The following is a 13700-nucleotide window of genomic DNA, read 5'->3' as shown; positions in this document are numbered from 1 at the left end:
GCCACATATGTTTGGATACCACTGCAGATTAGTAATATAATGATCTCCCACTATTCACACTCTAACTCTGTCCATCTCAGCAACCACAGCCATCTTCACAGCATACAGCAATGAAAAAAATGAATACCCTCGCTCCCTATGAATGACACCCTCAGCACCTGATTGGCTAATTCCCCTAGTACTATTTCCATGGCAGATATGCAGAGAAACCCTGGATGTCGCATGTCCTATCTGCGAACAGCCACGCTGTCTGCGGAGCGCTTAACACTGGGGCAGCCCTTCTATCCTTTCCACTTCACTCTCTGCAACATTCCCTCATTGGCTACTGTTAAGCAGTCACACAACAATCCACCAATTACATCCAAGAACTCTACATCTAACTCCACCATCACAGTTCAGCGCTTTAGATGTACTGTTGATCACTCTGAGTACAATTGTGCTGTGATTGAAAAGGACCTGCAACAACAACTACTATACAACTCTCCAATACTTCTGCTTGCAGATTCATGCACATCCACATACATGAACACTAACTACAGTTATGAATATTTTCTGCACAGTTCATGTACACCTTTTATATAAATACATATAAACAGGGTAACTTCCACTTACCCTGTATAACCTGTAAAAAAGCTTACTGTCATTTCTCCCATTTGCTATGATCAAGTGTCACTTGCAAAACTATCTGCTCTCCAAATTTCTGTTTAACCATATTATTAACTGTAATGTGGAAACTGTTATTCTCTTCATTCATTCTGTCATTTGTGTAACCACAGCCACCTATTTATCCACATTTAAACCAAAATAGCATTTAATGCATTATAGTGCATTGGATATACATACAATTTCCTTTGTATGCATTGTACATATTTTACATACTATCTACCATTTTAACCTCCTTTAGGAATGATTATAATAGTAATCAGAAACAACAAACACACCTATCTAACAAAGTGTCTTTTCATGTTCAAAGATGGGAGAAATAACAGTATAATTATTTATGCACACAGATAGCCAATATCATTTGAAAGGCTCCCAGCTGAAACAACACCAATGCCTCTACAACTGTTCTTCCAATCTACACAGGTCTCTCATTCGAGCTGGTTGGCCATTCCGTTCTAGAATGCACAACAGCATTCAACTATGCACAAGTGCAGTCATATCTATCACATCTTCTGCAACAATGTACAGTGTTGTAAAGCAAGACATTCAACATCTCCCCCCTTTCCTTCAGTCTGCAACACAAGCATCAGGTCCTTCCTTGCAACCCCTACTTTATTTCAGACTTTCCCATCTCCAAGCACCACAGAATCACCCAGTACTTAGTAATCACCTACTGAGTAATAATCTGGTGACCCCATCAAATCCTTCGGATTTATTTCCCCCAAGCGGCCCACATACCACAATCAAAATGTTTGATAGCATTGAAGAGTTATGCTGCGGTGGTTGGGGCCAGGGCCTAAAGTCTTGGGTGCATGGCCTACGGCCTACGGCCTTCGGCCATGCACCCAAGACTCTAGGCCATGGCCACAACCACTGCAGCATAACACACCCATAGAAACAAACAGCTACCAAATGACCGCAACCCAAAAACATAACACACCCACCTCAAAACTATACACTTCAATTAACATTCTAAAAAAGAATTTACTAAACTAAAATAGCCAGTAGTGCGTCCAGTGTTTAGTATGTCCGCTGACAACTGCGCTGACCGCCGACACCGCAAACACATCACGGCCTTCTCCCACCTAAACAAATACAGCATTTGACCCATCTCTTACTCCCCCACACTCTCCAAGCACTCACACACACCAACACAGTCCCCAAAATTGGATTTATGCTCACTTCCAGTGCATGTCCATGCATCCAATATGGCGGGCGCATCGACACAATTTGACGCACCTCACTCCTCATCCCAGCCAATCAGAGAACACGTTGCGTGTCCGCGGACACAATGCAAGCCGAATATCCAATCAGTGTCCTGTCCGCGGAGCGAACAGGGAAGTGTGTCTGTGGAGCGGACATAGATATCACTAATTTTTTTGCCTTACGTTTTGGTCGTTTAAATAAAAACTACTGGACGGATTTACACCAAATTAACAAAAGCACACTTTCGGGAACAAGCCGCCGCTCCTGGTTGGTAAAAATCCATCCAGCGGTTTGGGCTTTAGGCGCAACAGACATTTTTTCCCATTATGTCTATGGGAAAAAAAGAAACTTTGGGACCCCCACTATAATTCCCCCCCCCTTGACCAAACCTCATCAAACTTTGCAAAAAGATTCAGAGCGGGCCATATACTTTTTTTCCAAAGTTTGGTGAGGATTAGTCCAGGGGGAGAGAAGTTATAAGCTGCCCAAAAAGTGCTCTTCCTATGGGTTTAGCAACTTAACCATAACTACATGGCTGCTACCGCAGGCCATGTAATATATATGTATATATATATATATATATCCATGCACTTTTTGGAAAAGCAAAACAGTACCCCAATCCCCAAGGACCCTCCACCCAGGTGATCCTCCCTCGCGTCTCTACCCCCAGGGTCAGGATCCAAAAGCGATGGCCTTTCCCTGGACACCTGAGAAGAGGATCCAGGGGGAGCAGGAGTGAGGATACCCTGAGGTTTCTCACACAGCCGGGAACAATGCTTTGTATTGGCAAAATGAATAGTTATTGAAGCCCTGTAGTCTGACAAGGTAAAATTATCTGGGGTCAGCTAGACACCCGAAGTAAGGATTCTGCAATACATGCTAGTTTTATTCCAAAACACTGGACGAATATCAGACAAACAGAAGGACACCCTTTAACAAAGATTGAAATATCCATCTTTGGAAAAAGCATGGTGGTATTAGTGGCAGTAATACCTGATCTACCTACTCCAAGGTAGTGGAGTTCCATACTTTGATGAATGGATTTTTAGAATAGCCCAGATGAAAGTGAAATCATTAAAACATGTTGACCATGCACCTAAAAAGTTACCATTGAAGCCCTTTTCTGTTCTGGTGGTTCAAGAAGTAGACTGGCATGAGAGTGTACCCATAGGGCAAGAAGTGATTGCCCAGAAGAAACCTGGTTAAAGCATAAGCCAGGTTATAGAACCTGCACGTGCTGAAGAGTGGTACTAATAGAAAACAACATATTGGGTTGAGACATTTGCGGATAAGTTGTGAAAGCTGGCTGAAGAAAAGTTGCAATCCTTTCTGCAGTTAAAGTTGTGGTAAACCATACTGACCAAATTATTTGCTGTTACTACAAATGTGAGACTGTTCTTATTCCAGGAGGGGCGAGAGCTTATGGCTTTCTCAAGCATTGTGGTAAACCATCCTGACCAAGTTATGTGTTGTTGCTGCGACTGTGACACACAACTTATTCCAGGAGGAGTGAGAGCCTGTGATTTTCTCTCAAGACGCTTCATTGAAGCAACTTTGTGAACTTGTGTACAGTACTGGAACTTTGTGTTAAACCATATTTGTTGTTTTTTCTTTGAACTGTGGGGAAACCCTTTATTTCTTTTGAACTGGGGAAGGGAAGTTCATCCAGATCGTGACAAGAGACATTCCTCACATTGTGAACCAGGTCATCTGTTATATATTGCTGTTGAATTGAATTGCCATTTATTTATTAGTGTGAGGGTTCGATATCCTTTGGTTAGAGTCTTTCCTTTAGTTTATTTTAGGCAGGGAAATCCTCGTTAGAGTAGGGATAGTGAGGTATTTATTAAACCTGTTTTCTTTAAAAAAATGGCTAAAGTTGAAAACTCTTTACAAAGTTGTCTGCGTCACATTTCTGACCCCTCACAGTATCAATGTATGCAACTACACAGAACACACAAATCATGATGACACTACGTTGCTGGCATTGAGAGCACTAATAGTGAGGAATGGTGGTGAACTGAAAATGCTGATGTACACTGCATACCTGCACCACATGGCATGAGCGATCAAGGGGAGAGGGCACTACTTTGAACAACATTTACTCAACAGTAAGGTCCACCCACCCAATGGCAAGTACTCCACTTTGCCCACATAAGAAAGTACAGCCCCACACTGCTTCTCTATGGGCAACACTTCTCCCTAAATGTGATCCTCCCACATCCCTCCACCCAACATGACAGCCCATAACCAGAACAGCAAAAGTGTGAACATCAGTGTACCCTGATTACATGACAGCCCATGACCAGAACAGCAAAAGTGTGAACATCAGTGTACCCTGATTACCTGATATAGGACGCCACCCCAGGCGACCTATCATAAAACACCACAATACATTCACCAGTAGATTGCAACAGTACCCCTGAATGAACCTCAAGGAATGGCATATCTCCCCACAATGGTGCTTGCACCCACTACACCTGCATAGCCATTCAGCATGCACGTGAGAGTAGCTGCAAGTAGCCACGTTTGTGCAAGAGCACCAGCATGAGCATGAGCAGCAACCACCATGCACGCCACACAGACATGTTCATGGCACCAGGGGAGACTGTACACTTTATTGCAAATCACGCAGATCGCATCAGAGGTTGAACAAGTGTATCAATCACCATGAATAGCACTGCATGCAGGCAAATCAGTGGGGAATTGTAACTGTGCATAATCAACAATTAGCCCGCAAAATGACAGGTGAATGGCTTTCACTTCTCTTACGAATCCATTTACGGGAACAAATATTCTGCAACGGCATCAGACTGCAACAATGTATCTAAGAACAAGGGGTGGGAATGCATAATATGAAGCCAAAATGGGATGTGAGACCCCATCCCTTCCCACAGCTAGCAGCAAGACACGTGCATGAAGTCATGCTAGTAAAGAAGTGTTCCTACATAAGATGTAGAGGTCCCGAAGGATAGACCCATGACAACATCCTTGCATGCTTGCACGGGTCCCATGCTGGCCCTGTAATAAATATAGGTATTTGTTCTTGCAAGATTTCACAATGCACAGTCGTTCATCATGTGACACGCAGGTACACACATACTCGCAATGTACCTACGTGTAGTCCGATTGTATCCTGAAGCGGAATAGCCTGGTGTCCACTGAACACCCCCTTCCAGACTCTCTCTGGGCAAAATACTAGCAGGACAGAACAGGGCACCCATGTTCATAGTCATCCGGCAAAGGACTTATGACCCCACACAAATTCTAACAAGCCGTCAAATGTACGACTCCCTCTCCACTAACCTGTTGAGGTAGGCCGCAATAAACAGTGTGTCCTTCACTGTTGCAGAAGAGTCCTTCAGCCTACAACCCACAAGGTTAGAGAAAACAAGACCACATTCACCTTATCGACATAGCTGGAAAGTCCAAGGTCAGTGTGTTCTCCCAGGATGTAGGCAGGCCATGGCAGATGCATACAGGAATGCATGGCATCTAACACCATCCTGTCCATAAACCCATTACCCATCCCATTGGAATACAATGTGCATTACCCATTCAAATGGGAACCTCTGTTGCAGCACTTACTGTCTCGGCCATGCGTGGACGTGACGCAAGATGATGTTGACTCGATGTATAGACTTATTCATGGGCAGGGCACCTCTATGCCTGAAAATCACACTTCTAGCAGCTGCATGTCCTTACGTACACATCATCTATTTACTTTACTTTACTTTAAGCATTTATAGAGTGCAGACCTTGGACCCATAGGTATTAGGGCGGTGACCAACGAAAAAAAAGCAATGCGTTAGCAAGAGATAGTCATAGGAGCACAAGAAGGATAGACCGGGGAGGCATATCATACAAACAATTAAGTTTCTCTTGAAATGTTCTAACTTAGTCTGACATCTAAGATCAAGAGGAAGGTCATTCCAAGCTTTATGTGCAGCAAAAAGCTGCCCTTTCTGCCTTCCTGGTTCTGTATCTTGGGATCGTTAAGAGATTCTGATTACAAGATCTTAGAGATCTGCTCTAAACTTTTTCCGCAACGAGATCCTGCAAGTATCTGGGCATAATGCCATGTGTATGTTTAAACGCAATCACGAGAGCCCCATGACCAGAGCCCCATGACCACCCTCACTGCCCCGTTTTGAATGACTTGTAGTCTATTCCCCTCTGTTTTGCTAAATCCAGCTAAGAGGCTGCAGCAATAAATTATTTTTGTACCCACAATAGCTCTTGCTATTGTCTCTTTGTTGACCTGTGTGATGAAGGGTCTGAGGTGAGCTAGGAGCTTAATATAGAAGGCCACTGCAGAAACTAGGCTCCCTACATGGGCCTTCATATTAAGCTGCTGGTCAAAAATGACACCCAAAGTTTTGACTTTCTTTTGGGGGTTATCTTCACCCCTCCCAGTTGAAAGCCATCATACACAGAACCCAGTTTAGATAACATAGGCTGTGTACCTATAATCAACAGCTCTGTCTTTGTCCTATTGAGGGCTAAGTTGTTCCAAAGCATCCAGTTCTTGATGAAGGTGTAGACTCTATTTCCAAACTCTTGATTGTGCGCCATTTCTGTTGTCCGTTATCCCTGCTGCCCTCTCCGACCTCTGACTTCCTCTCCCTCTGTGTTCACCCACCTCCCGAGCCCTCCCACAACCTGTGATTGGTCCTCTGCCCAGTCTTCCTTGCCCACCCCGGGCAGCCCTCTGCCCAGCAGCCCCTGCAGCTAAGGGCCCCAAGGCAAAGGGCGGCTCCAACTTTGTTGGCTCCTGCCAGTGTCTGCAGGTGTCCGCAGGGGAAGCAAGTTGCCAGCCGCCAACCAGCAGCTACTAGGTGTGTTTTTCTCCTGTTTTAAATTTGCACTGTGAAAGTATTTAAAATTGCATTGTGAAACCTAGGCCTTTTTTCCCCTCTATTCAGGACTCTCAAACTTAGGTGTGTTTTTCTCCTGTTTTGATATTGCACTGTGAAAGTATTTACAATTGCATTGTGAAACCTAGGCCTTTTTTCCCTCTATTCAGGACTCTCAAACTTAGGTGTGTTTTTCTTCTGTTCTTAAATTGCATTGTGATTGTTCTTTTAATCTGAGTGTCTGTCGCTCTTGTCCAATTGTTCAACTTGTCTCACCTCTCTTTGTCTCGTCTGCTTGCACCCTGTCCTGTGTCCTTCCCTAGTGTTCACCCCTTCCCTTCACCTTCCTCTTCTCTCCTCTCCCTACCTACTCTATGGTGCTCTCTGTCTCTCCTATTTTCTCTATTGACTATCCTGCTCTCCTAACTAAATCTTGTAGGAAGAAGTTTAAAAAGGACATCCTGGTCTCCAACCCGGGCCTCCCTATAGCTGACACCTATACCAGTGCCTCCTCCAGGCAAACTTTCACCAACATCCTCTTTGTCGTTCCCTGACCAGACCTATGGACCCTACATATGGTCTCTGTGTCCTCTCCTTTCTCTTCTTCTCCCATTAATGGTGACACCCAGTAGGAGGCCCTCCTGGACTCCTTCCATTCCTTTAAGGTCATCATTAATGTTTATGTGAATGGTACCGTCTTGGTCCAAGGCCCTCAAGCCAACCTCTTTGATAGACGCTTCCCACGCCTCATCAATTTCATTTCTTCTCCTGCTGTCCCCTCTCCCCCCTCCACAGCTTCCTTGCCTCCCCCTGCTGCCTCCTCCTCAGCTACCTTGTCCTCTGCTCCTTCCTTTTCTGCCCCCCCTCGAGCTTCTTCTACTCCTCTGCAGGGCATACCTCTGATTTGTACCCCTCCCAGAAGTCTTTCAAGAATGGCAACCTTCTCCATATTGCCACTCTTAACTTTCACTCAGCTGTCAAACACTCCTTTGACATCTGCCGCCTTCTGGAGGAACTTGACCTGGATGTCCTCGGTCTCAACGAGACATGGTTCAAGGCCAGCTCTATCACAAGCTTTGACACACTCCTCCCTGACGGCTACAAGATCCTCTCCGCTCCCAGGTCCAACTGCTCCGGAGGGGGTGTAGCCCTGATCTTCCCTGAGTGGATTCCTGCCTCTGTCATTCCTACGCAGGGCTACCCCTCTTTTGGATGCCTCATCTGCAGGCTCTCTCTCCTAGCCATTCCGTTACTGTGGCTACTATCTACCGGCCACCTGGTCAGATCTCCTCCTTCCTCTCTGAGTGGGCGGACCTCTCCTCTTCCCTCCTAGTCTCGACCACTCAACTCCTCCTTCTTGGAGACTTCAACATCCACCTGGATGCTTCCAGTCCTTGCTCTGGACTCTTTCACGACCTTTTCAACTCTCTCTCACTCTCTATTCTCCCTTCTGGCCTGACTCACTCTGCAGGGCACACTCTGGATGTTCTGATCTCCTCAGACCTTCCCCTTTCTATGATATGATATGATATGATATTTTATTTATATCGCGCTCATACACAGGTCTTTCTCACAACTCCGCTCTCCTGAAGTGATCACTTATTTCTTTCCTCCCAGCTCACCCTCTCTACCCCCCAGGCCAAGCCAACTCCATCACTGCCACCCGCCTTCTTGGTCATCCGACCCATGAAGCGCGTGTCATTTGAGGCTTTTGCCGCCACTTTCTCACCCCTCCCTCCCCCTTTGGCTGACTCACACCTTGACACAGCCCTTTCCATGCTCCACTCTGCTATATCTGATACTCTTGATGTTCTTGCCCCTGTCATGAGGATCTGCCTGAAGTCCAAAGCCAAGTGCAACTCCTGGTACGACTCAGACCTCGTCACCCTTAAACGCAAGTGCAGGGTGGCTGAGAGGAAATGGCATGCTTCATGTACAACCTCTGACAAACTGGCCTGCCGCCTGCTCCAAAGGCAATACCGGATCTCTGTCCGCACCAAGAAGAGAGCTCACTTCCAAGTCTGCGTCTCTGTGGCATCTAACAACTCGGCTGAACTCTTCAAAATCTGCAAGGAACTGGCCAATTCTGCCGCAGTCTATACCTCTCCTGTCCCTTCCCAGGCCCTCTGCATGGCACTGGCTTCTCATTTCATCTCTAAAACTCAGGACATCCTGTCCTCTCTCTCCTCCTCTCCCCTTCCTCCTTCTACTCCCTGCTATTCCTCCGGCCACCACCCCTCCTTCTCTGCCTTTCCCCTGTTCTCCCCAGACGAGGTTTCTAGAAAAGTCCGATCTATGAAAGTCTCGTGAAAACAGGTTCATCCCTGTTCCTCCAAAACCATCAAGGACCACATTGACGCCCTGGCTCCAGCCCTGGCCATCTTCTGCAAACGCTCCTTCGCCACTGGAGTCTTCACCTCCCCTCTGAAGCACTCCCTTGTGCACCCTCTCCTTAAGAAACACTCTGCCGACCCGTCTTGCCCTGCTAACTACCGCCCAATCTCCATCACTTCTTTCCTGGGCAAACTCTTGGAAAAGCTGGCCATCTCCCAGCTCAACCTTCACACTGAATCTGTTGGTTGTCTCCATGATCATCAGTCTGGCTTCAGAGCTGCCAGAAGCATGGAAACTGCTCCCGTGAACATCTGTGAAGACCTGCTCTCCAACCTTGATTCCTGTTAGGGAGAATTCTCATAAATGGGCTAATTCCCTTCACCTTAGAGACCCCCAGCAACTTTGTTGGATTTTGAGGACTTGATTTTTTTACCTGGAAAGAGTGTGAGCCTTTTTCCCACACTTTCATGTATTTTGATGTGTGTTTTACTCTTGTGTTCTTTGATTATGGAGTTTTAAGATAACTCCATAGGCATCGTTTCATGTGTGTTACACAGCACCCTCAGTCCAGTGACACAGGGATGTCTTTTTGGACTTCCCAAAGGTTTAAATTCCTTCTCTGGGATAAACCTCTGTTTCCCAGAGAATGTAAGGTTAAATTGACTTTACTAGTCTTTTTAAATTCCTAGACCCAGCACACCCTATCTTCCTATAGAGTGCTGGAGGGGTACATAGTATCACCTGTGTCTAGAAACTCATGTAGCAGTGAAATGTTACCCTTTTCTATCGAAATGTCTGGTGGCAGTGGTTTTACAATGAACTACCATGATTTTTCCTGACCGCGAACACTGGTATCTAAAAATCGCGGAAGCCATGTTTTTCAAGATGGCGCCTTAAGCCCCTTTGTTTAAACGGGTCCCGGTCTTGTTTTTTCGCCATTTCTTTTTGGAAAGGTCCTTCTAGAGTTTGTCTCTGCGTGCCAAATTAGGTTTGGTCCCTTTGTTTCTATGCCTTTGGCGGGATTCAGGACTGAAGACCGCCTCTGGTGTCTGAGTGTGTGGGGTGGGCAGGAAGTAAGGGAGAGGCCCGAAACTCCCTGTGCTTAGTCTCTTCTAGGAGACCCAAATGCACTCTGGCGTGATTGGCTGGCTGACTGTCCGGCAAGGACAGCCACCCTGCTGGGTGAGTGGCAGCTAGGCTGGAATGAATGGGAGAAAACGGTTTAAAAGGCGAGTCTCTTGGACTGGAAAGCAGAGTCGACCACTGGAATGAACCAAAGACGAGCTGGAAGAGGACGGCTGCTGCAACTCTTGGACCGTTGGTTTGCCCGGTGAAGCCCTGCTGTAGGTCCGAATTATCAAATTCATCTCGACAGAGAAGCTCCTTCAAGGACGACTTCTTCCTTTGAGTTGGTGGGACCAATCAACTCGTAAACCACCTGGATACCATTCTCGGGGCTGTTTAGGATTAACCAGGGGGAAGGACACCAACTTGTGTGCTTGATTACAGCTACTCGAACTGAAGTGACTCCATTTTGTCCGTGTTTTCTGACGATCCCGTGCAGTGCAGGAGTCCCCCGACGTCCTCCCTCTTGTCCCCATGACTGAGGCTCAGGAACAGTGAGATCTGCAGGAACTGCCAGGAACCAACGTCTTCAGCTGCATCTTTTGCTTCATATTAAGTTACTGTGCCAACCCGATTGAGAGAACACATCTCTCGCAGTGAAAGTTTGTGGAACTTTCGCAACTTGCAGGCCTAATCAGCTTGTGACCCAACATATGATTCTTTTTCGTACAAACTACTTCTGAGAACATTGGCAAAGCCTTTACCGTTTACTACAAGAACTGCTCTTTCCTATCCAAGACACTAGTCCATTGACTTTGGTCTAAGCCTATTGAACTGAATGGAGTCCTCTAGTGAACTGAACTATTTGCACTGCCTAAGAAAGTATTTGTGATCTATTCTATTAACTTGTGCCTTTTTACTCCCATTGAAAGTAACTGAAATGCCATTTTGCTCCTATTTCAGGGATCCTAATTTACTCAGAAACGTATTGGTTTGGTATTGAAGTATATTTGTGTATAATATTAAGTTGCCTCCTTCTAGTGAATGTTTTCTAAATGATTGTGTAATACATTAATAAGTGTTTTACCAGGAAACCTTGAGTGTAAGTGTCTACTTGAACCACTGTGATTGTAAGACCTCTGTGTAACATCCTTGTACTGCTCACATTCCCTCTTGAGATAAGCCTGGCTGCTCTGCTCGCTACCACAAACTGTGTAGTACAGACTTATACCAAAGGTTGGTTTTTGCTTACACCTGTAGTCCTAATTGTTTGTAGTGGTCCCAGAGGGTACTGCATGCAATTCTGCATAACACTGGTGGCAAGCGGTGAGGATAAAGTATCCTTGCTACATTGAGAGTGCTGCTCTTACTTTTGTTCAAATAACAGTCACAAGGCTAAGCACCACTAGAAAAGCAATTGTTTTAAAATGCCAAATATGGATAACTTCAAAACGGAAGCCCTGTTCATTCGAACAGTAGATCAACTGAAAGATATGTGTAGTCAGGTCTCTCTCTCTTAAAGGCAAGAAAAATGAATTGGTTGAGAAATTGTTGAATCATCAAAGACTGGGAGGTAGAGCTATAACTCCTAACCCCTCAGCAAATGTAGATAGTGTTGATGAGGATGATAAGGATTCAGAGTCTAACTCTAATGTTATTTATGAGCTAGAAGAATCAGAGGAGTCCCAGGATGTGAGTCCCACTGCACCTGTACCTGCTTTAGGCCCTCAAGTTATAGTCACAGGGACCCTACCAGGTCCAGTACTGAGTCCAGAATTTGTCTCTCTTGAAAAAATTAGACTTGAGTTAGAGTTAGAAAGGCTCCAAATGCAAACTGAAAGTAAACATCAAGAAATCAAACACAGAGAAATGGAAATGCATCATGCTCTTGAAATGAAGAGATTGTCTCTTGAAAATGGTTCTATACCAGAGTCTTATAGGTCTTCCAGTCCTAAGAGGCCTTGCATGCCTAAAGAAGCTGTGAGTATGTATGAGGTGAGACTTGATATTGTGGATTGGTTGGCTGCTTTTGAATATAACTATGGGATTCAGGCTTTCACAGGGAATCGGTTGATTCCTTGGCTTTTGTCTAGGCTCCCCCAGGTTGCAACTGATGCTGTAATGGAGGTGGGGGAACTTGAAAGATTGGAGTATGAAAATGTGAAGCTAGCTTTGACAGCTAGATTTTGGAAAACTCCTTCCCAGTACCTTTAGAGGTTTAGGACCCTCAAAAAGCATGATGGTACCCCTTGGGCTACCTGGCTGTGTGAATGTTTGAAGAACTTAGATGGTTGGGTAAAGGGTTACAGAGTTAATATTTTTGAAGGAATGAGAAATCTATTTTTGTTAGAATCTATTGTTGATGCCTGCTCTCCTGAGCTGAGACAGCACTTGGCTGACTCTAAGTAAATTGATCCAAAGAAGTTAGCAAAGGCTGTTGACTTGTGGGTTGCCAACAGGGCTACTCACAAGGATTCTGGGGCAACTCAGAAGAAGGATGATTGGAAACAGCAAAAGAAAGATGGCAAAGAGAATTCTAATACCTGCAATCCAAAAGAGGGCCCTAAACAGAAAAAGGGTAAGCGACAAGGCAAACCGAATCAGGCTAGTGAAACCTCTAGTGCCAAACCAGAGGGAGGTCAGCAGAAACTCCCATTTGTCAAAACATTTGGAAAATGTTATGCTTCTGGGTCTACTGACCATGTGAAAGGGGATCCCAGATGTAAGGGTAAACCTTCAGGGGCCCACACTGTCTCCTTAGCCTTTTCTCCAGAGGGAGAAGTACAAATGGCAAGTGGAAACTTTCAATTACTGGCTGGAAACCCCATTGGAGTCTCTGCCAGTGTTTCTTTAGTGTCCCAGGGTCTGTGGGAACAGCAGAATTTAGATGTCTATAATTCAATTCCAGATTACACAAAAGAATATTCCAAGGACAGTGATCTTGTAAATGGTTAGGAGACCCCTGCCATTAGAGACACTGGGGCCAGCATTACAGTGGTGAATGAATCTTTTTTCAAACCTGAGGATGTTGCTAAGGCACCCAAAGGCCTCACTAAGCTTGCTGGCGGCCCTGTCCAAATGCTTCCTAGACTACCAGCTCTCATCCAGTGCAACAACATGACTCTCAAGATACCTGTTAGTGAACAAAGTGAGGTGCCTGGTAGAGTTGTGTTGGGAAATGACTTAAAAACTCTTGGAGTTGTATCAAGCAACCTCAGGTCTCCCAGTAAAAGGAAAGAGGAGCAGACAAGGAAGGCCAGAGAGAGTACCTTAACTGACTCTCTCGTGATGGTACAGAGGAATCTATAACACCCAGTCCAGAGGAATTGCTAACTGATATTGCAAAGAAGAATGAGACAAAGGGGAAACCCAAGATCTCAAGGAAAAAGTCAGAAAACACTCCTGTGCTACCAACAAGGACATCCCCGAGAGGACTCTCCAAAGTCACACTTGTGACTGCTCCACCAGCTGAGGCTGAGTGTGAGGAACAACCAGAAAAGGTTGAATCAGCTGCTGAAGATTCAGGGCTGGAAGAAGACCTTACCCCTGTTGGAGATCTGGATACTAAAGACCATC

This window comes from Ambystoma mexicanum, chromosome 9, assembly GCF_040938575.1.
Source record: "Ambystoma mexicanum isolate Mex_15411 chromosome 9, UKY_AmexF1_1, whole genome shotgun sequence".
In the NCBI taxonomy this organism is placed as follows: Eukaryota; Metazoa; Chordata; class Amphibia; order Caudata; family Ambystomatidae; genus Ambystoma; species Ambystoma mexicanum.
The sequence above is the reverse complement of the archived record's forward strand: the minus strand, read 5'-3'. Positions refer to the sequence as shown.